Source organism: Lepidochelys kempii, chromosome 11, assembly GCF_965140285.1.
Source record: "Lepidochelys kempii isolate rLepKem1 chromosome 11, rLepKem1.hap1, whole genome shotgun sequence".
NCBI classification, from domain to species: Eukaryota; Metazoa; Chordata; order Testudines; family Cheloniidae; genus Lepidochelys; species Lepidochelys kempii.
The window spans coordinates 8,824,034-8,851,409 of NC_136390.1; the positions used below are offsets into that span (position 1 = coordinate 8,824,034).

The 27,376-nt window shown below is 40.4% G+C and overlaps 1 protein-coding gene across 1 annotated transcript in view; it reads left to right on the top strand.

The window, feature by feature from the left end:
• Window positions 1–5,400: 5,400 nt before the first annotated feature.
• Window positions 5,401–27,376, top strand: part of GLI2 (GLI family zinc finger 2) — a 244,529-nt gene continuing 222,553 nt past the window's right edge. The window contains exon 1 of the mRNA XM_073304689.2: window positions 5,401–5,548. The gene's annotated coding sequence lies outside the window, so the exon portion shown is untranslated. The remainder of the gene's footprint in view (window positions 5,549–27,376) is intronic.

Here is a 27,376-nt window from a genome sequence, read left to right on the forward strand (position 1 = left end):
TCCCAACCAACTCCTTTTGGCTATGATGTGCTTTGTTGTTAATTTGTTAAACATCATAGGTGTGTGTGATGTTTTATAGGCCTGAGGCTACATTTGGTCCAGTGCAACTTTACTGACCTCAATAGAGTTGCACTTGTTTACCCCAATACTGAGTTTGGCCTATAGTCCCTGTTGCATGGAGCTAAATCAGATACACATAACATGGTAGAGCCACATGAGATAGTTTTAAGGTACTATGTATCTCCTCATGATAATTCTAAAATAAATAATTTTAAATCTTCATCCCAAAAGAGAACTGCATTTGAATACAAGGCTCTGATCCTCCAATTGACTGGGTGCATGCAAACTCTGTTGCAAGCATGGAGCCTAAATCTGTCATGGAACTGCAGTCAGTAACTTTGGAGTCAGAGCTGAATACTTAACTGTGAATTTGCTGGTAACAGCAACCTGAAGGCAGAAGGGTCAAGCTACTATAGCAAAGGAATTCACAAGCTGGGTTGTTTTTTCTTTTCTAACTCTTGGGTATAGCAAGGTTAAACACAAAAAGACTAGGATGACAGAAAGTGACAGCCAGAAAAAACTGGAATTAGCCAGATTTGAAGCACAAGAGAAAGAAAAGGAACCCTAACATGTTGTATAGGCCGTATTCACTGCTTTTCCTTTTGGGATTTTGAAATGGCCTGCTGGGTTTATCATGAGGATGGGCCTTCCTTCTGATGGGAAAATCTTTAGAGAAAAGTTCTAAAGAAGCAAATCAAAGATAAATTTCCATAGGTTTTTTTTCAAGCATCCTATAGAATTTAATAGAGGATTATCTCCCCGCTATATGGTTTTAAAAAACCACAACTGTTCTCTTAAAGTCTGATCCAGCTCCTATTGAAGTCAATTGGAATAATTCCATTGATTTTAATAGACATTCTTTCAGGTCCCAAATGAGAGCTGGTCAGAATTTTCTAAATGTTGATGATTTTTTTCATTGTTGAAATTTTGAATTTCAATCAAAAATGCTGATGACATTTTTGGAATAATCCACCCTCAACCATCTCTAGCAATTTCACCCTATTAAATCAAATTATCCATAAAGGGGTAGGATGTAAGAGCCTAGAATTTGACCCCAGTTTCATTTTTTGATTTTTCATCTGTGTCAAATGCAAATTCATTCTTTACATCTTTTTAATCTGACACCTGGGGAAGACAAAAATGGAACACACTAGTGAACAGATTAGAAAAAGGAAGAACTATATGGACTAGGAATGAGAAAAGCAGTTCAGAGAACATAAAAACTGACCCAAACATTCAGTCCAAAATCCAGACAAACTTCTCTGAGATCTGAAACTCTTTTCTTATCATTAAAATTTACATACAGTTCACACAGCTTTAAAATTTTTGGCTTTGGCCAAAAGATGTCAAAATACCATGTCAAAGACTGGTTTCAGAGTAACAGCCGTGTTAGTCTGTATTCGCAAAAAGAAAAGGAGGACTTGTGGCACCTTAGAGACTAACCAATTTATTAGAGCATAAGCTTTCGTGAGCTACAGCTCACTTCCTCAGATGCATATCGTGGAAACTGCAGCAGGCTTTATATATACACAGAGATTGTTTCATATTCTCTGTGTATATATAAAGCCTGCTGCAGTTTCCACGATATGCATCTGAGGAAGTGAGCTGTAGCTCACGAAAGCTTATGCTCTAATAAATTGGTTAGTCTCTAAGGTGCCACAAGTCCTCCTTTTCTTTATGTCAAAGACTGTCCTTGCAGCCAGACCAGAAGAAGGAAGTGATCAAGGGATCAGATCATCAGCTGATCTAAATTGGCGTAGCTCCTTTGAATTCAGTGGAAATGTTAGTTAACATCAGCTGAGGCTCCGGCCCAAGATGTTCAGCAAAGATTTGGATAAACATTAAGCATTTTCATTAACCAGTGATAGGTGCTATGTAAAATTCTGTAGATAGATACAGACTTTTGGGTACTCAGCTAGACAGAATTGCTGAATCTTTTGGGATTCAATTATCACCAGTAACCTCTTCACAAATGGGAAAACTTTCCAGTATAATCTTGACACAGTGGGCCACTCTTTTCCAATGAAATTGCACATATGCATCTGTGAGCTGAAGATTGTGCCATGTTGCTAAAATACTGCTCAGGATCAATCCCTCTTCCTTTCTTTTTCTTTCTTTCTGTCTTAAAAATATGCCCATCCAAAACTCTTGACACATGTACACTTATAAATATACAATAATAATTGAGGACCGATGTCCCACAAAGTGATCCCTTACCAGATCTTACTCAACCTTCTGTCCAGTCATCCCTCCCTGTAGCTCTCCCATCACCACCCTATCATTCCTCCACAGTAGGAAAACTGCGGATCTTGTTATATGATCTGAAGATTAACAAATTTTTTTTTTTAGAGAATCAAACTGGTAAATGCATTTCAGGATAAGGAGCCCCTTTTGAAACTAATGCAGAGAAGAGGCAATCTTTGTTCCTCCTAGAAACTGACTTTGCCCCTATGGAAACCAAAAACTTGGTTTGAATCAAGTGACCTTTAGTGCAAAGTACAATTAAAACTTCTGACAGCGTAAAATGATATCTCCAGTTGGAGGCAGAGTTGAGGGTTGGCCAAACTATATATTGGCCAGAATTGGTCTGCTAACTTCGACTTCATGAATGTGACGGTGGAAGAAAAGGACCTCTTTCTTTCTTCCTGCATTGGCATGGCATAAGATTTAAAATACTTGGGCACAAATGAGTTGACTCAGCCTGAGATTTTCACTACTGGCACTCTAGCTGTCTCCCCAGCACTTCCCTCCACTTCATCTTTCTCAGGTCATCAGTATTCCAAGGTGTCCCATGAAGACAAAACTGGAAGAGGGTGCTTAGGAGTCGCACATAATACTAACCATGGACAAAAGACTGCTGTAAGAATGTCCTACTAGGCCACTGAGAGAGTGGTCCTTTAGCTGGGCAGTCCTTCTCAAGATCATCTGAATGAAATAAGTGGCACAAGGAATGCCCTTGAACAGTTGTCTTTTACTGCCATCCAAAGGTTAAGGCCAGAACTTTCAAACTTGAGTGCTTAAAGTTCAGGCACCCAGATAAGTACCCTGATTTTTAGAGGTGGAAGCAGATCTGGCAGTCTAGCTGGACTGCATGCAACACAAGTCAGGAGGGAGAAGGGTTTGCCAAGCTGGCATAAAGCTCAATCTTGCTCTCTTCCACACCTGGAGATGCTGTGTGCAAAACTAATCCATTGGCATAAATTAGAGCAGCCCAGGGGACTGAAACTGCATTTGAGGGTTGGTGTAGCATAGTTCCATGCCAGACATGCCCCCTTTACTCTGGTTACGTCCTTATACTAGTAGCAAAGGAGGTAATGGAGCAGGACCCTTTACAGCACTGGATATAATTCTTTCAGGGTCAGACGCTGACTCTGTGACCAGATTCTGTGTGGTGCCACACGCTGCATCTGGCTGTGGGGGTTTTACAAACTTGTAATAAACCCCATAGCCAAAGAAATCAAAACAAAGACAAAGCTTATTGCCATAGGCAGCCCAGATTGGTGATATCGTAAATTACAACTTCTGTATTTCTCACTGATATTAATATGTATGAAACAGATCAATACACACTAAAGCTATTTTGTGTGTGCCCCCCAACCCCCTTAAAGTCTCACTTATAACACATATGGGGATTAAAAGAAATAACATGCTTAAAGGGAAGGTTAGTTAATAAGATTTAGGGAAAATTTTTAATGAATGCTTGTCCTACTAAAGATCGTTCTAAAATCTACATATGTTTGCAGACAATTAGGGGCAAATTGTACATTGACAATTTACACCTGCTGAGACTATGCCTCTTAGGGCTTGATCCAACTTCCACTGAAGCTGGTGAGTGTTTTTTCTTGGACATCAAAGTAGCAGTTGGATCAGACCCCTACACAGTATGAAAACAGAACAGCAGAGAATCCATTGACTGTGTTTTGCTGTGTGGACTTGAAACTCTTCTATTCCACCACTTCCCTAACTTGTGTGGTTATTGATTGTAAAATATTGTCCATTAAAAACATCTGTTACAAGAATTGGATGTATCATTGTTCTTTTAAAAAATACAGCATTTTAGGGCCTGATCCCAAACCCAGTAGAGTCAGTTAGCATCTTTCTACTGACTTTAATGGGCTATGGATCAGGCCCTTAGGGCATGCGGCCATCCCATCTAGATGAGCTTTAATATTGTGTCTGCCTGCTATTGTATTTGAAACAAAAGTAATGAGCTGCATAAAGGAGGGGGGAGACCCACATAGCCTTCAAGAGTTTGGAGCATTTCTGAGATAACATTTTATTCATGTAGCTGCAGTATTTTTCCATGTACCATAGACTTAAAGCCAGCTGTATTCCACCTCTATTCCCACAGAAGATACTAGTGAGTTGTTTTTACAGCCCAGTTAGGAGTCTCAGAAGTAATGCAAACTTTAGATTTAGCTTGTTAACTGAGTTCCAAATACTCCAGGTTAAAAATAAAAGTTATTGGAAAGCCAGAGCCCACTTAGCCATCAGTCTAACTGCAGCCCGCCACTAGCCAATGAATCCAAGATGCTTAGAAGTGACTTCACACAAACACAAACCTTCTTTGCCAAAGAAATTAGGGGTGTTTTGTTTGTTTTGTTTCAGATTATTTCCATCTGGTTGAAAAAACTACCAGTGAGTGAGTGTGTGAGAGAATTCAAACTGCATACAATGTGCCAGCTATGCTAACTGATTGCCCAGAATGGACATGGAGCTACTGAAATCAGGTATGCATAGACTCATTCCTACCTATTCACAAACCCCACCGATGGGCCAGTGAGGAGGAAATCAACCTGCCCAGTGCTAGGGAATCTGACAGGTTTCTTGCAGGGAATCCTAGCGACTTTTCCTCCTCCGCTGTGTTTCTCTACTCCAGTATGGGAGAAAGGCCCAGCCCATCTGGAGCAGCAAATGGTGCAATTCACTGGGGGAAGAGGGGGGGAGGATTAGAGTGAAAACAGATCCGGCACTGGATTTTGACTGTGGAGATCATCTGACTTGAGTTAACAAACCCCAATTTAAAAGAGTGGGAGAGAAAAGTTTGTTCCCCTCCCCCTTATTTTTTTAAACTTTCTTCTTGTGTCGGTGCTTGAAAGACAAAAGCTCCTCTCTCCTCCCCCCCTCCAGTCCTCCTAAACTTCAGCGTGTTTGTGTGTGTCGGTGTCCTACGCTGGGATGATGGATGGCAGAAGTGCAGAAACACGCCAGCAGCAGCAGCAGAGGCTCCTAACACTTTTTTAAACTCTCTCCCCTCCAAACTATCATCAATGAGACTCCTCGGAGGAAGAAGGGAAAAGAGCCAAGCTGCAGCCGGGATTTGTGGCGGCGGCGGCCGCAGCAGCAGCTTTTAAAAAAGGCACCAAAAGGAAGGACGTCTGGAAAGTCCCTCCCACGCCCCCCCAAGTTTATGATGGGGGGCTGAATGAGCAGCCCTGCTCCGGAGCAGCTGCTGGCACAGTGAAAACTTCCCGGGTTCTCTCTTTGGGTAAAGTTTATTTCTGATGATTATCCCTTTCTCTTTGGGGTGCCTGTGTTTGGAGAGGGAGATTGAGGAGGGGGCTGGGAAGTAGGGACGAAATTTCCCTCAACTGCGCCGGATCATGCTTCCCTAGCACAGAGGGAGAGTCCCCTGCTGCCAGTGTTAGGCGCTGCACTTTGCCAGCAGGTAAGTGGCACGGGCTCTCCTGCGCTGGTTCCTGGCGGGGGCGGGGGGGGGGAGACGTTTTATCTCAGCAACTTTGGGCAGCGGGTTTTTCTGCTGTTGTGCTTGGCTCACTTTCCTGCTTGTTTCCATCGCCGAGCTGGGGAGGACTGAGCACGAGGGTGCGGGATCCCGATCGCAGCCGGAGCGGAGCCTGAAACTGACCAGAGTCGTGGTCGTGTTGCGCCGTGATAATTACACCCCTGCCTTGGCCAGACTGGAACCCCGGGGTCGCCTGATTCCGCGGGAGATCCCGGCAGTTCCGGGTGTTTTCCGACCCCTCATCTCCAGCCCGCCGAGGTGTAGATTGCTCGGGGGAGACCTTTGCTGCGAGAGTCTCCTTCCTTTCCCCCCACCTCGCTCCTGCAAAGCTGCTTAGATGGAGCCTGAGGGGAGAGGGGGGTGCAGCCCGCTGCTTGCCTGTCCTCCGTCCGTGGATGGGATTGTTGCATGCATCTTACTGTGGGGTGTCCCCACCCCTATTTTGGGGGTGCAGTGCTGCTGGAAGGGTACAGTAGTAATACTGGCAGAGTGATTTCTACTGGATGGAGTGAGGACCGGTGCTTGAGAGACAGTCACTTCCCTGCAAGTTCTGCCCAGTGCTGCACCCAGGCTGTGCCGAGACCTGCCTGTTTTCCTGTTGAAGGTAGCTTTGCTCCCCAAAGTGATCAGTGGGTTTACTACTGTATTTTAAGTCCCCCCCCCCGTCTTTTTCTCTCCCCCCCCCCGGGAGGAGCAATCTTTCAGCAAGTATATTTGCTGAGGAATTTCAAAAATCCACTGCTGCAACTTGATCCCTGTGTGATGAGGAGCGGCTTGGGGAGAGCTGGGCGCCAATCCTATTAAGGATTTAGAGAGCTGAGAGTTTTCCCCTGGACTCAGTGGCTTTAAAACAATCGGGGTGATCGGCTCATCTAGATGCCTTTTCTGCCTCAATTGCTGTCATTTCCTAGGAAACCTGATTTTTCCAGCCCAGGAGATTAGGATGATTTTTCAATAAATAAAATAAGATACTGTTCAGAGTTTGCCTACAATAGACTCTGTAACTTTCACTCTCACCATGAGGTGTGTGTCCAGCTAGGAACAGAGTGCCAGCCCAGTTAAAGGATTTTCCAGTTTTCACATACTACTTGATCACAAACTTGGAAAGAGGGATTATTCAGAAAGTTTTGTGGGCCAAGATTAAGTATCTATCCCACAACTCTTTTTACAGAGGGCAAAGCTCTATTTTATCTATCGTGTATATGTTCATGTATGTATACACACATTGTAACATTGCAAAATTTGAAAATGTACTAGTACAGCCCCCCACCTCCAATCTACTAAACCATCTTTTATCACATTGTTGATGGGGAAAAAATAAAATAGTAATGATCCATGCAAAAAAACAAAACAAAAAAACCTAGCCCTGGGCTAGTGAGCAAGTACATTTTAAAAGGCTATTTTATGTGTATATTTTGTTGTGTGTGTGTGTGTGTGTGTGTGTACACGTGTGTATATGTATATGGGTGTGTGTATGTGTATATATAATCAATGATATATAACTGAACACAGTCTTAACTATGGAGTTACTACCACATCTGTGTGTGTGCCATGCATGTCTAATCTGTTTAGATTTCTCTATTTTTGATACAATTAAGCATACACCCTCCTTTACACATATTGAAACAAACATTTTTATTGGGTTGTGATGAAGTTTATATCTTGTTAGAGCTTAACGGCTATAGACAAAAGGAGCAGTTGTAAAACTTTTTTTTTTTTTTTGCAATTGAGGCTCTTGGGATGTACAAGAATTTGAAAGTAAACGTTTCACAAGCATGCTGCATAAAATAGCATTTAAACAAATATTGTATTGGCATGCACTGTGGAGCTAGTGCCAAGAAAGTAAAGTAAATAAACCATGAAATCCAAAATATACAGATGTGGAATAGACTGATTTGTTATAAGACTTACCAATTTGATCTGTTTGTTCTAGCTACCTTACATTTTTTAAAAAGATTTTTTTTAGGTTACTAAAACTAATTCGTATAACTTTGCTAGGGGAAAACCAGAGAATTCTGCCTACATTTTACATTTACCTGGGAAAGGAAATCCTGATAAGTTATCATTTACACTACTTTATTGTTTGAAATGCATGGTAATTATTGTATATAGCCTGTACCCTTGTTGAATTGGTTTGATTCAACTTTTCTGAAGTGTGGATATGGTAATTTGCATTTGGGGTGGAATTCCAGGAAATTTTGACACCTGTCAAACTTTAATTTTACTAAAAAGTAGCATATTGCATGTAATTAAAAATCTGATACATTTTTAAAACAAGAATTAAACTCAACAGGATTTCTTTAGTACAGTTAGGTTTTTGAAACTTGTCATACTTTGATCAGATGACCTAGCCAGAATACCAAAAAGTGCACAATCAGATCAAATAAAATTGAACTATATTTCTATGGATCCCTGTCTATCCAACCTTGTCTTGTATGTTTGTAAAAGAGCTAATCTTTAAAGAAAGGTGAGGTAAGATTCACTTGATCTTGATTGTTGTTATTGTCTTAAGTATGTGACTTTGAAGTGCCCAGAAATGCAACGGCTGTTCTTCAAAAAACCCAACAGATCTTGAGGATTGTTTCCAACTTCCTTTCAATGTCTTTTTTTCAGTGTGTCAAAGGGGATGTATACAGGTGGACAAATATTGTTTCTATTTGTATTAGCTCATTAATTTAAAAAAAATAGAGAATCGAGTCCAAATTTTCTCTGATAAACTGGAGTTGCAGTTACTTCAGATTATATGTGTATAAATGAAAACAGAACTTGATCCTACCTCTCTAGTACAAAACGTAGATTTTCATGCCACCTTAAATTTAAAAAAAATGGGTAGTGTTGTTTCTTTCACCATGAAATTATATAAATGATCACATTTTTGGATGAGATTTGAAAAGCAATTGAAATGTTCATGGTAAAAGACATGTATTGTTTTGCTGTTTTCCTTATTCTGGGGGTTACCTTAAAACTGAACCAGGTCTTTTCCTTACAGTGTCTTGCTAATGTCACCATACAGAAAGGACTACTTACTGTATGATGGTTTTGGAATTACGTCTGGGAGACTATCAGTGATTTAAAGATGACAATTTTTTTTCCTGGTCCTGATAGTTTACTTGGTGTTTTTAAAGCAGCTTTCAAACACTTGATTTATTGTTTTGGGACAAGGTAGCACATCAAAATAACAACACCAGGATGATCTCAGTTCTTAACTTTAAAGTAGAAACCCAGTTGACTGCCTCTCCCTATTTTTGGCCTACTGTAAGCCAGTTGTTTGTACTGCAATCTGAAAGATACACACATACGCTGTGCTTTTTGTACTCTGAGAAGTGCTCTGTTCACAAGTTTCCAAGTGCAGATTAGTGAAGATAGTGGATTCAGTAAACAGTCATCAAAATCTATATGTATTTGTGCAGCAAACACCTATCCATTGCTTCACCACAAAGAATCCACTTAATAATCTGGTTGAGGATTCTAAGTCAGTGAGTTTTTAAAAGAGGCTACTTTGGAACATTAGATGTGACTATAGCATCAAACTAATTAGTTGCCACTCCAAACCATAGCTTTCAGGGCTTCACAGAAATTTGATATTTGCACTTTTCACTCCCAGTTTAGTCAGCTCATACAATAGTCTGCATTTCTACTGATGGAGAAGATTCCAAAGCATTGGTTGAAAACTGCACAACTGCTTTATAACTTGTGTAAGTATTCTAAAGAATTGTAGCAAAAATTGACCGGTAATCAATATCTTACAGCTACTTCTGCTACATTCCCAGTGCCACCTAAAAATAAATATTCAGTAATTATGAGGGATAATACAACAAAATAAAACCAGCGTGAATGATTTCCAGTACAAGAAGACATTGTGTTGGGAAGCAAGCAATACTCACATACATACGTAAAAGTGTGCGTGTAATATCAAATAAGAGAGACATAGCATTAGATCATGTAAACAGCTGATCAGAAATAGTTAATATGTTCCTTTCTGAAATCCATTGAGAAATCATATATCTGAGATAGGTACAATAAGAAATTATATCTTCCATACTAAGCTTGGTGAGGGAGAAGAAATTATTTAGGCTGTCCACTAGTGTATGTGTCCACTAGTTTTGGGTGTGCACTTTGAGATATCTAGGACCTGATTTTCAGAAGTTCTACACAGCAAGAACTTCAGTAGGATTTATGGTTGCTCAGCCCCACTGAAAATTGGGCCCTAGATGTTCTCAAACTGGATACCGAAAATCAGGGCATTTTTGAAAATAGGGGCCTTAGTTTCTTGTTCAAAGCTTGATGGTAATCAGTGCGAGCCTTGTCCTGTTGATAAATTTTTTCATGTCTCAAATCTTTTTGAGACTGTCACCTTTAAGTAGATTATAAATATCCAGAAAGAATGAAATTAGAATTTTAGGTTCCAGAATTTATTATTGTTATTTTATTTCTTCTACCTTCTAAGCGGTTATTCTCATTCGAAAGAAGTTTAGCAGCTTTATCCTGACTCAAGACTTTTCTTTTTGTATCTGCAGGAGAGAAAAAATTTAATTTTGTGAAATTGCAAGAGTAAGCTTTAAGCTGTCTTTGACATTTTGGTTTAACTTGAATAGGTTAATGGTTTTTTTTTTTTTTTTTTTTTAAAGAAAACAAGTTGGTGGGAAGTGTGTTTTAACTGTGAGTACCCGATTTCAGCCATTAGCATAAGAAAAAAAGTTTTAGTGCATTTACTATTGTATTGAATGAAGAGTTCCAACAGTCAGGGAAAAGAAAGTGAAAGGCTGTAAAGAAATGATGGTCTATTCAGATTATTCAGCAGCCCAAAGCTCTGGTCATCTGCCTCTGAAATCTGTGATCGGGATATCACTTTTATCTTCCTGTGCCTTTCTCTTGCCTTTTTCACACGTTCACTTTTGTCAAGGTTTATTGATCACGTTTTCTTCTCTGCAAATCTGTGGAAAATTTAATGAACCAAAAACAACAGTGAAAAAAAAGGAACTTTTTATTCATTAGCGCTAGATTGAATTTTTTTCTTTAGCCTGTATCCCCTTGCCTCCCATGTGTGTGATTGTGTAACTGTAGTACTTACAGTAGATACAGTTGAAATGGCTGCATTAGTAATTCTGTTCCAGGGAAAAGTTTATTTAATATGTGTGACCTAGTACTAAGTACAATTCCAATCACTTCTCTCTCTCTCTCTCTCTGTTGTTGTTATTACTTTTCTGAGTTAAAGATTCTTGACTGTGTTGCTTATAGAGTTAAATATGATAAAGTGTGTATTCTGGAAAGTATTTACCTTTGCTAGAATTAAACCTGTTTGCTATCTGGTAATTAAACCAAAATTTAAATGATTGCAGATTACTAGTAGTTATTTACAACCCTGATTGTTTTGGTGCCATGATCTTTGTTCATTACACATCTGCTTTACTACTGTGCTGCCCTAGAGCACTTTGTGATGCAAATGTTTTTGTTAACTTACAAATAGTTTCTGTATCTAGACCATCTCAGGTGACATAGTTAAAGCTCTTCTTCTCTCCCAGCTGCAATGAAAAAGCTCTAATTAAATGTGGCTTCCAGTATGATTAAGTTTTGCTGACATTTTCCATGCAGCAATTTACCTTTATGGAATCTGTTGAACTATGGCTCTTTTCGATCCTGTCATTGGGTGTGGGGGAGGAAATTTAGCAATGCACTTTTTAACATTCATTTTGTTTCTGCAGCTTGTAAGTGTAGGAAAATAAATGAAAATGGAGGTGCAAAGGTGTTAAAGATATTTCTTTGCTATCCATTGAGAGTTTCACTGTTACTTTTTAGTCTGAATGAAATACTAAAGTGCAAAACCTAAAGGGAGGAAAATTATAATGTTCTGCAGAATGATCCAAAACATTTCAGTAATATTCCTGTAAGTTGTCATGCTTTGGACCATTACAGCAGTACTATGTGTAAGGGATGGGTTAACCGCTGGTGTAGGGCAAATGTCCCTAGGTATACCATAATTGTATTTTGAGATATCTGTGGTTGCACGTGTTTCATACACTTCAATGTTTGTATTCATTATAGGAATACACTCCTGTGGTTTATACTTCCACCTCGTCTATTCAAAGGATTTTCTACCCTGCAGGGTGAAATTCCATTGAGTAACACTGGGTTCCTACTTAGAAAAAGTAAAAACACTCCTTTCCTCCATGAAAGGTGGAATTTTAAGGATCCAAGACTGCGCTACTTGCAAATAAACAATGTGAACCCAGCGAAGCCTGTGCAGAATAACATGCCTTTACCTTACTGCTGTACAACTAACTAAAACCTGTGTGAATTCAGAGCTCTGTTCAGTTGGAAGCTGAAGTATATTACCCATTACTCCAATTCCTTTAATGTTGGCAGGACAATTTCCATTTTAAGAATGCTATGAACAGCTCATCTGAACAAATAGTTGTTGTTTTTTTGGGGAGGAGAGGGGAGAGTTCTCAGTGTGATGCTGTAACATTGTATTTTATAATTATCACCATCACAATTTTGAATGCTCATTTACTGAAAGTTAAATACAACTTTATTTTTTACCCCACGCGTATAGAGCAAGGATGTTAAATTATATTGCGAGTGGGTGACCTGAAAGTTGTCTATCAATTCCAACTTTATTAGATACTTAATTTTAAGTAGTGTGATGCAGTTATTACTATTAACTGAAAAACCCTTTAAATAGCCAGTCACTTTTTTTCAACTTCATGAAAAGAAGCATCTTTAGCTAAAATTAGATTATATTTCCCCCCCACCCCCCTTTATATTGATCTGTAGGGTCCTATTAGAGCCCCTTTTTATCAGCCCTTCTTAAAAGAAAGATTTGATGATTACTGTGGTGTTAAAAGAGCATCAGTTCCAAAGACCAAGATAGGTCCTTTTCAGAGCGATCCTTAGCAATGCCTCTTTGTGTGGTGGACAATGCAATAAGTCAGACAGGACTTTTTGAGCCACATCTATAAGGAACTGTAAGGGCCACTGAAGTACACTTGTGTTAAGTTGAATTGATTGAAATTTAATGGCTGTTAGTGGCTATGAATGGTAATGATTTTCTAGTATCTTTATCATGCTTGACATTAATAACAGGAGAGTGTGTATGTGTGAAGCCAGTGTGTTACTCATTTTTAAAGATGCTTTCTCCCACCCCTCTTTCCCATAATTTAGTTGTTTTGATGCTTTAAAAAAAATCTCCGGCCTCAAAGAGCATGTACATCTTGTCAACATAATTCTGTGCTCGTGATTTTTATTTTTTCCAATTCCGACATAAATCAGACTACAATATAACGAGTGTGATGAATTTGTTTTACATGCCATCATGAATTAATGTTATGCAAATGGAAGCTTTACAGGTACTGTGATTTACTTAATAATTGCAAGTTCTAATATTTAAGCACATTCATTATGTCTAAGTTTTTTAAAAGTACATATTTTAAAATGTGAAATGTGAGATTTGTGTGCATTTGCTGTGTAAGCACATCTTGAGGGCTAAGAAAGAATCAATCAGCGTTTGCTTTGGGCATCTTTTTCCTCTAGATGCTACAGAGACATTTCAAACAGAATAATCAAATATTTGTGTATATGGGGGGGGGTGGGGGTGGGAAGGGGGCGGAGAAAGGTATTGGTGAGGAAATGAGGCTTTAAAGTCTATGAAGTAGTAGAAAACTGCAAAAACCAAGTCAGTTGGCCTTTTTAAAAAAAAAGAAAAAAAGGTCTGCACAATGGGTTTTACTATGCAAAGTATCCTTTATTTCATTCCTAAATCTGCACTGAGAGCTGTTCTGGGGGACTGCAGTCTCTAACCGTACATTCAGAACAATCTGAAGAATTGGTGAGAGCTATAGGCGTTCTGGGTCAAAGGTGAATGTGAATGTGATCACAGGGTTTTCAGTCTTTGATATAATTTTTAGAATGCTTCTCAAAGGCTAAGGACAAGGGAGAAGAAGTCTGACACACAAATATATCTTGACTCTCTGAAGATAAGAATATATTTTGACTTTATTTCTCAAAAAATTGAGGTCACTCTGATCTGATGACAGACTGAAAGCCCATCAGTCAATTTTTTTCAAATAAACAGACATGAGGTAATTCTGTTTGATACATTGTGTGCGTACAGGTAGTGACAATATGTTTAGGTTCTGAAGTTTGTGGCCCAGGTGTCAAGGTTTAGAGCAAATGTCTGGGCTTCATTGCCCAGGTAGTATGAATCCCATTGAATTAACAAATTCAAAAGTAAGCATTTCTGAGCAGTATTCAACCATACTGTGTATTTGTCTGTGGATCCTGGAGCTTTTAGTCATGTGACTAGACCCTGAGTAGAATCTGGCTATCGTCCATTGTTCCCAGGCAAATCCATAGGAGTATTGACAGGACAGCAGGATTTCACCTGATGTGCAGTAGTTTGAAGGACTGTTTATGCAGTTATGTGTCTCTTTTTAATATATGGGAAAAATTCACCCTGGTACTCCACTCAAAATAGGAGATAAGTGGTACGTGGGCCTTGTAAAGTGCCCTTTGTAGAGGGGTGAATTCCCCCATGTGCACAGTGGTCAGGCTAATCATCTTGTTTTGGGAATCACAGCTTTGGTATTTCCTGACTAGTGCTGGTTGGAAAATTTTGGCAGAACCATATTATGTTGAAATATGCGGTTCCACTTCCATCAAAATCAAAATGCTTCAAGAATTCAGGCTGAGATTGACAGAATTTGATTTTGGAAGAAAACTGGTGGAAAAAGCCCTGAGGAGTTTGAAAAATGGAACTGAATGAAATTTTTAGATATATTGTTTTGAAGTGACTTTTTCATTTTGAAAGGTTTTACCTTTGCATTTTAATACCAAATTAAAAAGTGAAAGTCAAAATGAACTGTTTTAATGCATTTCTCCCCCCTTACATGGGAAATTTAAAAGTTTTTGTTTTCTGCTCTGTTTTGGAATATAACCAAATTCCAAAATCCTCCATGAAACAGAACTTCTGTTCTCCTCACAGCTCTATTCCTGAATATTTCTGTATTTTGAGCATTAATATTGCATAAAGTTGACAACGTGAAGTACTTAGCTGAATCAGGGCCATAATCATAAGCATAGTTTGACTTTTATATTTGGGGGGGGGGCAGCTCCCGTCAGGCCAAGGAGGCCACATGGGGGGTGCAAATTCTGCACCTGCCTGAGGCTTGAAGTTTGTGGGGGCAATGCCCCCCGGCCCCCAACCTATGGCCATAATAAATGTATTAGTCTTTCATTTCCTTGTGTGTGCAAGGTTTTTTAAGAAAAGAGAGTGGAGAGAACCTTCGTTACATCTTGGTTCCACTGTCTCAAGGACTCCTTAAGGCACCACTTTGTTCCTTAGAATATATTCTGATTGTTTCTTCTAGTCAAAGCAAAATTCTTGACACTTGTACATTTACTCCTAGAGCTGTGATGGTGTTTTGGAATATGTGATAACATCATTCTGCTAAATTCAGTGCCTCCGATAGTGGGACCAGAATTCCCACTTTGGGACTAGTGGATATTATGTGGTGGTAGGGGGATGGCGGTGGAGGCTGATTCCTGGAGGATTTGGCAGCTTGTAGAAGGAGGATTGTAATGAAAGGAGGGAACATTAGCAGTCAGGAGAGACTTGGGCAGTAATAATAAAATAGGACCATGCCACTCAAGATTAGTTATCTGTACCTCCCTCTTTTCAAATGATACATGAAGAAGCACAGAAGGTTGGATGGTTTTTCCAACAGTCATCCCTTTCCTCTGGTATCTCTCAGACTTGTGTGCTTAGGATGTAAATATGTAGAGTATATGAAATCTGCGTAGTATGCACAGTCTGATGATCTCATGCTCCAAAAATCACTTTAAGGGAGGGAGAACTGCCAGGGGGCAGGATAAAATGGATCTAATGACCAAAGCCCATTTGGCTTCCTCTTTTCCTTGTTCTCATATGTACAGCCTTCCAGACTGAATGGACCTGCCAGTGTCACACAGGCCTGTCCTCCATCCATTGAAGGCGGGCTAAACTTCAGTTCTGTGTGGCTCACTATGTGTGGATCTTTTGAACGAGACCCTAAGAATCACAGTCTTGTGTGAATATGAAATGTCCAAGATGCTTTTTGTGAAAGCAGGAGTTTATCTCGGCTGTCTTAATCATTAGTTCCCTTCTCCTACCGAGTGTGGTGTTGTGTGTGATTGGCTGCCACCCTAGAGATGACTGCAGTTTAGTGACCCTGTAATGAATACAGGGCTATTTCTTCTCTTGTTATATGTTAGATGCTAAGATGCAGGCTGTGTTTCCTATTAGCCAAACAGCATACCTTCTGGGTGTACTAAATCACCCCTACCTAAGAACAGTTGTGTAACTTACTGTGTAGGCTGGACTGCTGAACCAGCGGTGCCGAGGTTCAAACAAAGTGCAATGCTGCAGGTGCTGTTTTATAGGCTGGTTGCTTTAAAATGTCACACCTTTCCGTCTCTACTATTTCACCAGCTAATATGAGCTAATGGAATTTAGGCATCATATGTTCCTCCCTCTTTCCCTGGAGGTTACACGTTTCTAAGCACCCTTGAGCATGAGTTTTAAGGTCACCAGTGGCATTTTTAGGTCACAAAACTGCAGAGTGCCCTGTCTTCGAGCCAGGTAATGAAATGACTAATTAGTTCTCATATCACTGTGGTTATCTTATCTTTTTCTCTCCACTTGGTTCAGTTCTGAAATAGCATGAAGCCTGGTTGGGGGAAATGTTTGAGAATTATTTCATTTGAAACTTAGAGATAGCTGTGCTCTGGGGTCTCCAGATGAGAAGTACTTTGCACTTACAGTTCATTTCACCTGTGGCTTTCAAAACATCAATCATAATATGTTCTCATAGTTAAAAATAGAACTCATATCAGTATCCTCATAAAACTGTTATAATAATGTTTCAAAACACTTCAGCATACAATGGTAATATTATGGTTTAGGTTGGGTTATTAATGGAGGATTTTTTAAATAAGAGCAAAGGTCTCTTTAGTGTACATATATATATCTGTGTAAAGATAAACTGCAATTGAACTGTCCCTTTAAACCTTCAGAACTAGACACTTTGGACAATGCAGATCTCTGGGTGTATCAAAGCTACATTAACCTATTTTAGTTTTCACTTTTCTCAGGTGTGCTGGCATCTGCTCGTGACAGATGCTTTGTGATAAAGCTGTCAGATCAGCGTGCCTTTGGAGATACCAGCACTCCATGCTGGTACTTGCAGAGTGCTGTATCCAAATATTCTTTAATTGTCTTATTAAGTAGGGAATTAAGCTCTGCACTTTGACTGTTTTGGTGCCAGTGGCTCTTATTGCAGGCTTTGGCATGGCACCATTCTTCTTCTTCTTTTTTTTCTTTTAAGATCCAATGTTGTTTTAATTATGTGGAAATTGAGCTGGAGCATAAAATCTGATGAGAACAATGACTACTTTGGTATACGGTATGTACACTCAGATTTTATGTCCTTTTCTTCAGAATATTATGTGGGGTTTTCAGTTCTAATGCTTGTGATGATTTAAGAAATAAAAAGCAGAAATCCTTACTGTTGCCAGACCACAGGCTCCTTAGCGCCAGACTTAGAGACGAGCTTCACATGTTGTACATTTTAAAAGCATACCATGTGTTATTCTTTAGCTAGCTCACCCCCCCCCCCACCCCGCTATATAATCTCTTCCCCGGCCAATCTAACAGATTATCTTTAATTAAATAAACTTGTCTCTTACTCTGTTTCCGTGCTGTCATGGGATAGTGGCAGCAATTGCAGTATTCTATACCTATCTCCTGATCTGAAGCCATCTGCCCAGTTAAGGGTCTAAACTCACAGAAGAGATTGGAACCTACCCTAATGTAACGGTGTCTCTTCTGCTTTAAATCAAGATTGCTTGATATTGCTATTTAGTCCTATGTTGTGCATTAGGATCAAAAGCTCACAAGTGGCTAAACATATGTTTAGAACTTTTTCTCAGGGGATGTAACATGTTTCAGTTTATAACTGGGTTAGTTGCAATCCATGAGTCTAAAATGGAGACTCTTTGCCATTGGAATAGTTCAGGGAGAATACTGGCATCTTGAGAAAACACCTAGTTATTGTCCACAAGGTTAAGCTGTTTATTGTGTAGCCACAAAAAATAAACAAATTAATCTGGAACAGTTGGCTTTTTCCTGACATGAGAGCTGTTCCAAGGGCATGTAGCTATAAAACATTCTTTGAAACAACCTCCTTTCCATCTTGTACAACTTGCAGTAAGGCACAGCTTCTCACTGTAAGCCAGGCTCCATTAGGTATTATAGACCAAAGTTCATATTCTGACCCCTGCTCTGGCCTCTGTGTAGTATTCTGGCAGCCTATGGGGGCTGCAACAGCCCAAGGGAGAATTCTCCCACCACAGGAGCTGTGTATGACTGGTCCATTGCCCCCTTCATGGCCTATGGTTTGGGGGGGTGCCAGGCACAGGAGGAGGGTGTGTGTGATAAAGTTCACTCACCAGAGTGGTGCCTCCTGCTGGCCATCTGGGGGTTTAGCTCTCTCAGCCAGCGCTCCCTCTCCTGGTGGTGCCTCTCCCACTGTCTTCTCTGTCTACAGCCCTGTCTCAACCCAGGAACCGCAGCGTCCTTTTCATGACTCTGCCCCCCAGCCGTGTCACCATCTGTATTTTCCCCCTTCTGAGGAGAAAGTATCTCAGTCCAAATAGTCCAGCCACTTCCCCAGTGGAAAGTGTGTGTATGGGGGGAACCTGGACCCAAACACTACTCTGGGTCCCAACCTAGGGGCCCTGTCAATAGCAGCCTCCTGTTGCCTCTCCTTAACTTCTCCACCAGTGCTGTTTCAATTGTCTGGGCCACTTCTCCATGGCCCAAGCACTTTCTTCCCCGGGTCTCCAGACACCATGTTCCAGCAGCCAGCCAGGAGATCCCTCTTGCTCCCCCGGTCCCTGCCAGAAACTGCTCTGTCCAAGGTGCTGCCTTCCTGAAGTCCCCTAGGAACACAGTCCTCTCTCCTTGCCCTCCCGCGGCAACTAACCCTGCTCTGAGCTGCAGCCCCTTTTAGGTAAGCCCTCTGGGCCCTGATTGACTGCTATGTGCAGCCTCTCCCTGCGCTGCCTCCTTAGGCTGCTTTTAACTTCTCCCTTTACAGTGTGGGATGAACTCCCCATCACAAGGTGGCCATAGTGGCCTAGCACTGCGGATGTTCCGGACTGCCAAGAAAGCCTTCCCAAGGCTACTATAAGTTAGAGCAGTCTGCATAGACTAACTCATGCTCGAGGGCTGTTCCAGTCCCTAGCACAGGCAGAATCCAGGTGGTGTAAAGGTGGCTTAAAGTGCTGTCAGGTTTGTGATGGCCACAAGGGAAGTACTTCATCTTTTGTTGGTCAAGGTTGTCTTCATGTCCCATCAGTGGGCAGGGTACCAGCTATTCTTAATGGAAACTACAATAGAAGTCTCTCAAGAAAAGATTGCTTGATACTGATATCTGTACCAGGCTTCCTTTTTCAGAAAACCTTGATGAGAAAATTGTGGCAGGACAACTGTGAAGGAATATGGACTTCTCAGACTTCCTTAATTTTAGTCAGTCAGGTTTTAGGCTCAGGTGTGGTCCCAGAAAATGTGCTGTTAGTGTTGGTTGAGTATCAGTTTCTGCAATGAATGAGAATAAAGTCTCAATGATGATTCATTTAATGCTGTTGTCTGCCTTTGATATTATGGATCATGGTGTATTGTGAGATGTCTGCTGTCCCTCGCAGGAGTGGCTCTGCCTCTTTCTTTGAGAAGTCCCAGAGGAGGAATTTCCCTAAACTGCTGTCTATCCCAAGAACTCTTTTATGGTGGAATGCCACAGGCTACTACTGTTTTCTCACCACTGCTGTACAATGTATAGATCAGGCCCCTAGGAGGGTTATAAGGACATGGGTTCAGTGGTACAGTACTAATGGTACCTAGCTCTGCATCGCTAACATGGCTGGTACACTGGAATGGATGACCCAATAGCTGCACATGGTTGGGGCTTGCAGGATGGCAAGCTAGCTCAGACTCTACTGGAAAATCTCATATTATATGTTTGCCCAATCAAGGGAGCACGGCTGCTGTTTGTAACACTGGTTCATAATTTAGGGGTCTTGTTAGATACTTGGCTACTCAAGTAGGAGCTGTGGCCAAGAACTCTTTTTTTCTGTCATTGTCTGTATGACTGTTTCTTTCTAATGTGCACCTTGCTACAATTATTCATGCCTTTCATCACCTTTTGACTAGGTTGCTCTTCTGTGCTCTAGATGGGACTTTCAGAAGCTGATTCTAGTGAAGAATGTTGGTGACCACTTACCAGCAGTGTGTCATACAGATACATAGACTAGTGCTCTTCAGTCTGCACTGGCTACTTATAAACTTCTGGGTGTAGTTTAAGGTATTGCTTTTTAATCCAGAAGTCTTTAAATGATTTGGAAACTAAGTACCGAGGATGCATATCCCTTCCTGTATGATCCCACGACCTTTGTGTTCAGTGGAGATGGTGGAGCTGGATATCTCTGGTTTATAAATGAGTGTGCTTCTGATAGCTTATTTTCCAGGAGGGTTCTTTGAATTCACTTTCCCCTGCTCTCCCTTGATCTGACAGAGCCAAGGTTTGTTCACCTGGGTCCTCTATGAAGCTCATATATTCTTTTAGGTGTCTTGAGGGACACAGATGTGTCATGGCTATGGTTGTTGATGATGGTGAATGGTGATTGTTATGCTGACCAGTATTACTGTAGTATTGTATGGGAAGTTCAATAGGTGTTCTTATTCTTTGGTGTGTTTTTTCCTGTCAAGTGCTAAAAGAAAACAAATAAACAGAAGGGTAAAGGATGTGAATATTTGGTTGATTTGAGAAAAATGGATTTAAGACACCTGCCTAGATTAAGTTTACATACCCAGGGTTACCTTTCAACTTCAGAATGTGTTCTGTGGAAAAAATATGGAGCAGGACTTCATACAGGATATTGTAATCATTCATGTCACATAAGTATTCCAGACCTCCCTACTGTCATAGGCCAGACAAGTATTGAATTAGCATTTGGATTTTTTCTGTTAATTTTGTAGCTCCATGAGTGAATCAGCATTAATACAGCAGGGCAAAGACCAAGATTTGCGATATGTCATGTTATACATCCAACTGAAATTATATAAATGCTTAGATGGTTTTATTTTTCTCTTTTACTTAAAAATTTGGAACTCTTTTTAAAAATACTTTTGTTTTAACAAAAAAAAAGGAAATTATTCAAGTTTTGAAGTCGTTTCATGGCTAACTGGAAAATAGTGTGTTTGCTCCTATTTGAAGTCAATGATGATAACTTATATTCTGATGCCATCATCATGATCAGGCCCAGTAAATTACTGTCCTATTCCTTCACTCACTATTCTTTAAGAATTCATAAATTTGGAGCTACCTATGCAAACCTCAGCTTCTGTGAATTTACATTCAAAATATGCAATGACTGTATGCAGCTGGCATTCCTATCCTGCTCCTAGCACAGCAGTCACAGATGCTGGCAAGGGTCCAAACTTACTTTCCTCCTGGGGATGGTCTTGCTGTAAATTCAAATGACAGAGAACACAAACTATCTGCCAGAGCTTGCTCCTTTCTTGGCTGTTTCTTGAGTTGCTCCCTGGGAGTCCCATTCTGTCCCTCTGCCTACTTAGTTTTGCTTCAGAGACACAAACTGGAGCTAATGGGATCCATTTGGTTTGATCACCAGCATGAGCCAGCGGAACTTCTCTGTATAGTAGTCTAGAACTTGAGTGGGTTTGGTAACCAAGTGTTTACCATAATTTTCAAGGACCTCTGCTTTGTTGCCCTCCATTCAAACATTGGACACTGTAATAATTAATAACCTTAACATCCATTTAATCTTCTCCTTAATATGAGACTAAATCTTCAATGGCCAATAAGAAATGAATTTATCTAGCTGGTTCCTACTGGACTGGTGTCTACATCACTGTAACTTGCCATTGTAAATGGTTCTAGATGGAGATTGCATAATGGAAGTTAATGTTAGAAATAAATAATGTTTTTCACTTTTTTTAAACAGGCATGGGGGGAAACAGCTGTTCTCTTTGGAAATCCTGTGGGTGGGAAAGTGTAAAAAGTTCACATATTGTTGAGGAGGCGGCGATGCTGTGCAGTATGTAGTATCTGAAGATGTACTGAGAGACTAGATCTCTTGGATGAGCGTAATGGGATAATACGATCTTCATCTGTATGTCACTTGTTTGAGACCAACCTTGGGCCTCAGAGATCGAAAACTGTTGTCATTTGATGGCTGATTAGTTGTTCCAGTGTAGTCTCCAGTAGAGTTTGGTGTTCAGACACTGTCACAACTAACACTAATCATGAACTCTATTATTGGCAGTGAATCTCGATAGAGAGAGCTGAAAGGGCATGGAGACTGAGCCCCCTCTCAGCCATGTCTGGGGAGCTGAATTGGGCAAGCTTGCATGGCTGCCTCCCCTGCACCTGCCACTCTTCTGTGGCAAGACAGAGGACTTTGAAATCCCTGAGCAATAATATTCCACAAGTACTGCATGCACACAGCAAATAATTGTTTAAATTGCGGTTTTACATGATATGAGCTATTTTAGGGCTGCTCTGTTCTGATTTGTTCAGATCACTGTATTAGAGAAAATGTACAATAGGAATTTTTTTATGAGTGGAAAGGTCAGCAATGGCTTTATGAAGAACTATGTGTTGGAGAAATGACATCTGTTTACACTGGGTGCTGTACTTTCTGTGACCATCAAGGGTACTTTTAAAGGTGAAGTAGTTGGCTTAATATACAGTAGTAACACCAGGTACTGTGTGGATGGAATCCTGGATTCGATTTCTTCCAACATAAGTCAGTGGAACTCTTAGGTGAGAGAGGTAGAGCTTAAAAATTCTCAGCAATGACATCTGCTAGACAATTGGAAGGCCTGGTAAAGGAATTTTGAAGGGAGCTTGCTTTAGTCTTCCTGGACAGAGGGATAGAGACATAATGGCCTGAGACTTGGGAGCAGTATAATGGGACAAAATAGGTTCTTTATAAAGACATGGTTTTCCTGACACAAGGGGATCTACAGATGATATGAGCATGGGCCAAAAATTTTGAAATGCAATTCAAATTGGAAAAAAATCCACACTTGGACATTTAGGGAAAAACAATTGGAAATAATGAGGAGAAATCAGGGAAACAGTAACTTTGGAAGGGCTCCATGGCTGAGAATGGTGAGGACACAAGTTCAGTGCTCTATGACCAATGAGGTCTTGGGCTGCATGTCCCGAGGCATCACCTTCTATATCTATGAGGTAAGAGATCCTCTCTACACAGTACTAGTTATCACAGCAGGAATATTGCATTCAGTTCTGCCTCACCCCATTACAAGAGAGAGATTGACTAATGGGAAAGAGATCAGAAAAAAAAGTAACAAGGGGCTGAGGGATTGACTTATGAGGGAAGATTGAAAGAGCTGAATATGGACAGCTTAGCTAAAAGATGACAAATGGGTGGTTGGGATATAAATCTACAAATATCTGAAGGGAGTAAACACCAAGGCTGGGAAGAATTATTTAGAGTGATACAATGGTGTGTAAATAGAAGTAATGGGATGAAATTTCAGAGAGGGCACATTTCAGCTGAATAATGGGAGAATCTTCGTGACAGCATGATGTATGAGGCCATGGAATAATCTCTGACTGGAAGTGATGGAAGCTTCATTGCTTGGTCTTTTTAAGTTGGGGCCAGATCCTGTTTGCTGGGAAGCTAGTGTTTTTTATAGCCTTTTATTGAAACATTCATTTCCACCTTTTATAAGTGTAACACACTGATATACAAACTATATACTGAAATCACTTTATCCATCACTGAATGTGTCTATCTCTGGGGTGAAAAGCAGCAACTACTAGCAATACAGCACTTGAGGAGAGAATGTGAATAATACCATGCCCAGCTGAGTTGGAATTTAGCCAAGACACCCCTGCTCTTATGAAAAGTTACACTGGATCTGTACTAACCACGGTGATCTGTATGTCTCTTTTTACATCTCATACTTCTGCCTATTGGGGCATTCTACTGTTACCATTTTGGGTTTAGTTCAGTTGTGGTCTTTGCAACAAAGAGACATCAAAGTTGTGCTTCAGCTCTGTGTTCAAACCAAGAAATCTTCCACTTTGCTTCAAAGAAACCAAGACAAACAAACCTTCATTGATGCACATGGTCTGTAGTCTTTTTTACATTTACAATACTGTACCTTAACTTTTTCTTTAGAAACTCCCATTTCTTCTTCTGCTTTTCACTTCACTTGAAATGCAAACCAAGGTCAAAGGATCACTTTCCTACTGGTGAAACATACTGCATTGTCTGTCATTTTAAAATATTCTTTACACTGGCTGCAGAAGGGTTGATTTCTTCACTCTTTAAACCTAAGAATGAGTCTCCTAGAATGTCCTTAGCTTTTCCTTATCCTGAAGGTGTAAATTAGATAATTAGGCAAAATAGCCATGTAAATCAAGTTATAGCATCTTGACTAAAATGGTAGTTTATCTTGAGTGCGGGGCGGATTGCAGAGATTCATGTAATTAGAGAAACGAATGCGGCTGTAGCATTTAACATATACTGGTAATTCAGCTGTTTCATTGAAGAGAGGGAGGACAGCAAACTTTAAAGCATTGGCTTGCTCAGAGCACAAATTAGACCAGAACTAAAACTGTCTTGAATAATTGTTTTAAAATATGTTGTGTACATCAGTGTGATATACTGTGTTAATACATCTCAGCCAAAGTTGTGAATTATATGCCTTTTGAGTCTAACGGAAGAACTGATGAAGAGTATAATCTTTTCTAGCTTCTAAAGCCATTGTTGAAAGTCACAACTGTGTGTCACTGATTGAAATGAGGGCATCAGGATGGCATCAGAGCTATGGAGCTTTGCTCATAATAAAGAACCATGCAGCTGATTCTCTAATATATATAATGTTCATGAAAGAATTGAACTCTGATGAGTAACAAGACATGGTCTAATCATACATGGCTGACAAAAAAGATGAGGCTAATGAAGATGAGGTTTATGTGGTCAGACTGCTGCATCTGGTGGTCAAGTTGCTATCAGCCATTACTGCAAGTACATGCAAATCCTCAGATCTTCCTCAGGGTGAAGGCAAACATGCATTGTGCACTGACCTAAAACATGTGCTATCGATTAGCCCTGTTTGGCTGCTGATTTAATAAATTAGTAGTTACATTCTTCGTGCCATTTTCCCTATAGCAATTAGAAAGGGAGCTCAGAAGGGAAAGGACTACAGACATCCTCAGCCTTTGCTGCTGTCCTCCTGCCCTAAATGTAAATCTTCATGGTCCACTCTCAAAGATGTGCCCTGATCAATTGTCAGGGTTCCTTTCCCACTCTGAACTCTGGGGTACAGCTGTGGGGACCCGCATGAAAAGACCCCCTAAGCTTATTTCTACCAGCTTAGGTTAAAACTTCCCCAAGCACAAATTCTTTTCTTGTTTCTTGGGTTTGGTATGCTGCCACCACCAAGCGATTAAAAAAAAAGAATCGGGGAAGAGACCACTTGGAGACGTCTTCCCCCAAAATATCCCCCCAAACCTTACAGCCCCTTTCCTGGGGCGGCTTGAGAATAAACAAGATGAGCACAGACCAGCCTTGGGTTTTTAGGACCCTAAAACCCCAATCAGATTCTTAAAAAACAGAACTTTATTAGAAGAACAAAACAAAGATAAAAGAAGAACTCTGTAAGATTAGAATGGAAGATAATCTCACAGGCAGTCAGATTCAAAACATAGAGGATTCCTCTAGGCAAAACCTTAAGTTACAAAAAGACACAAAAACAGGGATACGCATTCCCTCCAACACAGCGAATTTCACAAGCCAAAAACAAAAGAAAATCTAATGCATTTTCTAGCTAGATTACTTACTAACTTTATAGGAGTTGGATTGCTTGCTTTCTTGATCTGTCCCCGGCAGAGGCATCACACAGACAGACCAAGCCCTTCCCCTCCACCCCCAGATTTGAAAGTATCTTGTCCCCTTATTGGTCATTTTGGTCAGGTGCCATCCAGGTTACTTGAGCTTTTTAATCCTTTACAGGTAAGAGGATTTTGCCTCTGGCCAGGAGGAATTTTATAGCACTGTATACAGAAAGGTGGTTACCCTTCCCTTTATATTTATGACACCAATAAAAACACATTCTGATATTAAATGAATGAGCACTCAAAGCCAGAGGCATGAGAGTAGGTGTGGAGAAGACACCTCTCCCCAACCTGTCTTTTACACCATGTGGGAAAAAATACCACCCTTCCAACATATTTGAATACACCCTCCTGCCATCCTGTGCTACCCTTCTTGGCCATAATGTAATGGCTTTGTGTGTGATGATGATTTCCTCTAGTGGCTGTCCCAAAGGGGATAAAAGCTCTACTGCTGCTGACATCTCATGGAAGCTCATTATTAGTACAAGTGGCAGAGATCTGTGCTTTTGGAGGTGAAAGACTAAGGTTCTAGTCCCATCTCTGTGTATGTGATTTAAGCTAGTGATTATGCCTTAGTGCTTGTGTTGTCTCGAGCCAAGGGATTAGTTGCTCCACCTGTACCTCTTACCACCACTTGCAGCTATTGCAGCACTTGTCTCTTCTTCCAGTCAGGCTAGGAGTTCAGATCCTGCACTCTCCATGGTCTTTCCTGCTGTTTCAATAAGCCACTCTACAAATAAACCAGTTTGAAAGAAACAGGTTAAATGCCACCATGTCTGAGTCTAGTAGGTTTCAAATGCTGGTGATGAAGATTTTTAAAAGCTGTGCCATGGGTACAGGTTTTGGCCATTATTCTATTGTTAATTTTCCTTAGCAGACTTTAAAGGCTGTAAAGTGGCAGGGCAAACTTAGTTGACCAAAACAATCATACTCAACAGCATTAGGTTCTACAATCCTACCTGCTCTTAACCCACCACTGGCTCTGCATCAAGGACTTCATTAATGCTGTTAACTATATAACCCTTTTCCCCACATAGGCATCCACCATCTTTACATCCTGGGATTCCATCAGGTCACCAGGCTTATGCCCCTGTGATGCAAGATCATTTCCAACAAATACATTGGGAGTAAATGTCTTTAACAATTACAGGATGTTCATTGGCTTTTTGTGGAATCTCTTGAAACTTATGAAGGGAGTTCCTGTTAGTGTTCTTCAGTTCTCTCTGCATGTCTGCAAACTTGTCAGAGTAGGAATACCCTGGATTCTAAAGACTGTCTCTTGAGTCAAAATACATTTGAAAAAATGACTCCCCCCTAGTAATGCATGTGCCATCTTCTTAAGTGACAGAAAATTCAAATGAACTTAAAATTCTATTATACAGAATTTCTGTTTAGAAATGGATCAAGATATTTGTACCCCCCAGATGTTCCTGGGTGTTGGCTAGGGCTTGCCTTTTCTTATTAATTGGAATGATAATTTTTTAAAATATACATATTAATTGAGGCATGTCTCCAAAAGATCTGAAAGAGACAAGCCTGGGCTTCAAAAAAAAAAAAATAATGATAGGAGCAGGTTTTT